A 4,866-nucleotide genomic window follows, 5' to 3' on the forward strand; every position below is an offset into this window, starting at 1 on the left:
TTCAAATAGCGGGGGTTTTTAACCTCCCCTATTTGGACGTTAAAATTCCAGTTTTTTAACAACCTATGAACCTGCAAAAAATACGAGTTAGCAATAGAAACAAGTGACCCAGATCCACTAATTAGAGTGTCCTGAATCCAAATATGTCATTTGTTTTAAGGTTTGAAGCTCCTAGCTATGGATACGAAGAAGATGAAGCTTAAACACTCATGGACTCGTTTTAATGGTGGAGCCTGATCCTCACGTTGGAACACTCATGCTAAGGCCCAGATCACACATATAGGTCCCCATAAGGATGTTAGGGTGGTTAGTTTGCAGTGAAATTAGTTGCATATACAAAAACGAAAATAAAGCTCATATGTACATGAAGAGCTTTAAGTGCTTTATACGACTCTCATATGTCTATATTTAGAGCTCAATCTTACTCTATAATGTTTGAGGAGATGATTAGAAGTGTTTATTGGTATTGATATTGATTGGAAATTTGAATTTGAAAATTACAAAGTATATGCAAATTTTGAGAATTTTTGTGATATTTCTTGCTATACTCTTGCCCTATTTCGTGTGTCCTCTTTTGCTGAAGTATGATGCTTCTTTTATAGCCCAAAGTTGCTTGGAACTCAAGCTAAGAAGCTTTGTTGTCTTTGTTGAAAGTTTGATTTTTAAAATATTAAAAATCTTTGAATTGTTGACCAAGCTTGACTCCATTCAATGCTCTTGTCTTGCTCTTCAATTCTTGCAGAAAAAATGAAGATTCCTTGAAGTGAGTCATACTTGGAGGCCAAGCAACCATTATCCATGCATTTTCCTTTTAATTTTAATCTTAAAGTAAGATAAAATTATGCAAAAAATGGCCAATAAAGATGTGGGCTTTGTCTTGGTCGTGGGAGGCCCATAGTAACATGGCAAAGATGTTTGGACCATAAAAACTTGGACTCATTTGGAAAAAAAACATTTTTGAGCAATGTTGATTTCATGCATTTTCCCAAAATTTAGCCAACTTCAACAAGGTGTAAATCCTTCAATTTTTGTCATATGAAGGAGATCTTGCACTTTTTGGAAACCTCAAAGAGTCCTCTAACCAATGTCTTTGGTCTCATGTCAAAATGATTTTTGGTTCTCCTTGTGTGTCCTTTTGAAAAAAGTGTCTTTTTGTTGACTTTGAAAATGACCTGTAATGTCTTTGGCCATATTTTCCAAATGGTGAATGCAATGACCATGGGATCAATTGCATTTGAAAGATAATTGAATTTCCTTCAAAATGAGCTTTGGTTGACATTTTTTGGATGAAGGATGAGAGAGTTATGATCAGTCAAAGTTGAGTTGACTTTTCAGGCAAAAACCCTAATTTTGAATCTTAGGGTTTTGTTGATTTTTGATCTTTCCTTGATGAATTGTGATCATCCAATGATCAAATGTTGAATCCTTTGACAAGATATGGACTTTGACAAAAAATTTCATTTTTGACTGTCAGTTGACTTTTTTGGTCAAACGGGTCGTCTGTTGACTGTTTGAGCTGCTGACGGTGCGTCTGAGTGAATTGAAGTTTGAAAATTTGTATGATGGTACTTTGAGATGTATGGATGTATATGAAATCCATTTGAGCTCTCAAAACTTGTTGCTCCTGTTAAAACAAGAAAAACCCTGATCAGGGACTGTCTGTATAGGAGGCAGTTAAGCGTACCTGATTTTTGTGCAGTGTTGAGTTTCTGCTAATCATGTGATATTCAGAAGACTTCTAACACAAAAATCTTGGAAATTTGAATTGTGAATGATTGATTTGATTGATTGTACAAAACACTGAGAGTTGTACTGTCTGCAGTTTGTCTGTCAACTGACTGTTCGTGTACTGAAGCAGCAGTTAAAGTGAAAAAGTCAACTGTCAAAGTTAATTTTCTTTTCTTTTTTGTTGTTATTTTTGTCTTTGTTTTGTGTGAAGCATGAAAATTTATTTACATGACTTGTTAGAAACAGAAACATAATAAATAACTGATATTTACGGTATGCGGGCAAAATTACCGATAATAACCTGAAAATTGTTTACTGCACAGAAATAGAAATATTTGACTGGCAGAAAACACACAAGTTAAGATTTGATTTTTGAAAAAGAGATTTGAAAAGATTTTGAAAATAATGGAATATAGTACAAAAGTTAGTGGGAAACCAAAAACAATTGTTACCAGTATAGTGTGAGTTTCCTGCTTCTGCGCCTGCAAAAAGATTTAACCCTGCATGAACTGTGTTAGTACTATTTATCTGTAAAATAAATAAATAGTATTTGTGAAGTAAGGAACAGTATTTGGCGTTTGCGTAAGAATAAATTCCACTGTAAGCCAAGTTACTGTGTAAGAAAAATTCTGAAAACCAAGTTCTTCATATGTCAGGATATTTTGAAAAAATCCATGTTTATATGAGACTCTTAATTTTCATATTGAAACTTTCCTGAAAAAAGAAGTGGGCAAATTTTGGGGTATAACAGTTGCCCCTATTCAATCTTCTTAAACCTGAAGAGATTGTCTGAAATCTGAGGGTAGAAGATGATTGAATAAATAGATGCCCTGAAAATTTGCACTTACCTTGATCAGCAGAGATGTTGGAAGTTACATTTGAATGTTGTCTGTGAAATGTTGTTGGCAGATTGAAACATTACCTGAGATGGGCTTTCGGATGCCACCTGGACAATGTGTTGATGGTTTGTTCATCAGAATGAATCTGTTGATTATATCTTGATGAAGGATTTGAAAGTTGATCATTGTGGAACCGTTTGAGGTATCACTTTAGATCTGCAATGTTAGATCGTCCTGGAACCGTCTGAGGTTTCGCCTTAGATCTGAAATGCTAGATCGTTCTGGAACCGTCGGAGGTATCGCCTTAGATCTGAAATGCTAGATCGTTCTGGAACCGTCTGAGGTATCGCCTTAGACTAGCAATGTTAGATGATAAATGAGTTGAGAATGAGAGTTCTTCAGAGTGAATCTTTGGTTTGATTGTATCTGAAAGGACTGCTTGTCTGAATAAGATTCAGGATGAACACTGCATGTGAGTGAGAACATCTTTGCTGAAGACATCTGTCTACCTGAAAAATCAAGTTAATAATATGCGATGTCTATGATGCATGTATGATATGAGATCCTCGAGCTAGAGGAGAAATATGCAAGTTATGTTGTGTATGAATATGCGTATGATGCATGATTGTGAATGTGAATATGAGTGTGAATGTGATGCATGGTTTATGCAGCTTAGAGCGTGTCAAGCTCCTGATTGGGAAAATAAATCCCAGCTTAGTCGTCAAGAAATGAAGGCATTGTGATTGGGAAAATAAATCCCTGCTAGCCATTTGGAAGTGAAGGCATCGTGGTTGTTGATGATCTTCTGTCTCGCTTGAGTACCCTGGGTTGGGGAAATTCTTTGAGAACCAGGATGTCTTATTGAAGGATCTTTGATTACTGCTCGGGGATGAACAGTAGTTTTGAGAGTTCGGACTGTGACGCCCTTTGGAGTGGGAATGAGGAAGATGCATAATCCTCCGATGCACTATCTGACCAAGTTTGGGTGCGGAGATCACACCTTCTGAAGACAGTAATCTGGAACAACCCTGCTGGGGAATAAGACTTCTTTCGAAAGAAAAATCTTTTTGAGGGATTTGTTGAGGAATGTGTCTCCATTGGGGAAACTTCCTTCTGATGCTGGTTTAGGATAATGTCCAAATAATTGGGACATGTCCGGAATGCTATTCCTGTTTTTCCTGGTAAACATCAATCATATTCAAATGCATATGTTCATTCAAAATATCATTGGGATGCTCGCGTATTCAAAACAGAAAAAATGTTAGTTATAAGCTGCATTGATTTTTGAAAAGGTGCCGTGATAGGCGGATTAGTATAGGGAGACAACAATCCTAGAAGTAGGAAATTGTCAGAAAGTTTTGAAAAGTATTTATGAAAAGAAATAGCTATGTGAGAACGATCCAGTCAAGTTTCAATTCTGCTATTGCCAATCTGTCTTCGAGCATCTCATCCCTCACTTGTTGGAAGAAAGTGATTGGACTGATCGGTGTCTTTGAGGTGTTGAACCTTGTCGGTGAGTAGGCAGCTGAGCGGGACATAGTTGTATGCTTTATTCCCTAATTTTTGCCTAGGCTGCCCTTTCAGGTTTTCAGCCTACCGGGATTGTATTTGTTTTGTCTCTAATTTTTGCCTGGATCGCCCTTTCGGGTTTTCAATCCACCGAGACGCTCATTTTTGCCTAAGTTGCCCTTTCAGGTTTTCAACTTAGCGAGCTGTATTTTTTTTAAGCAAAGTACTTTTTGACTATGTCCGCATTCACAGGGTGTAGGAAATCCTCGCCATCCATGGTGGTAAGCAACATGGCACCGCCGGAGAATATTTTCTTGATTATGAATGGTCCCTCGTAGGTGGGGGTCCATTTGCCTCTGGGATCACCTTGTGGTAAGATGATGCGTTTGATAACCAAGCCACCAGTTTGGTATGCTTGACTTTTGACTTTCTTGTTGAATGCTTTGATCATGCGCTTTTGGTATAGCTGGCCATGACAGATAGCTGCAAGTCTTTTCTCATCGATCAAGTGTATTTGGTCGAATCGAGTTTGAATCCAATCGTCTTCGTCTAGATCGGCTTCTTTCATGATCCTTAAGGAAGGAATCTGGATTTCGATTGGGAGAACTGCTTCCATACCGTAGACTAACGAGAATGGAGTTGCCCCTGTTGAAGTACGCGCAGATGTGCGATAACCATGAAGAGCAAAAGGTAACATCTCATGCCAGTCTTTGTAGGTTACTGTCATCTTTTGTATGATTTTCTTGATGTTTTTGTTGGCGGCTTCGACAGCGCCGTTCATCTTTGGTCG

This window comes from Vicia villosa, linkage group LG7 (assembly GCF_029867415.1).
Source record: "Vicia villosa cultivar HV-30 ecotype Madison, WI linkage group LG7, Vvil1.0, whole genome shotgun sequence".
NCBI lineage: Eukaryota > Viridiplantae > Streptophyta > Magnoliopsida > Fabales > Fabaceae > Vicia > Vicia villosa.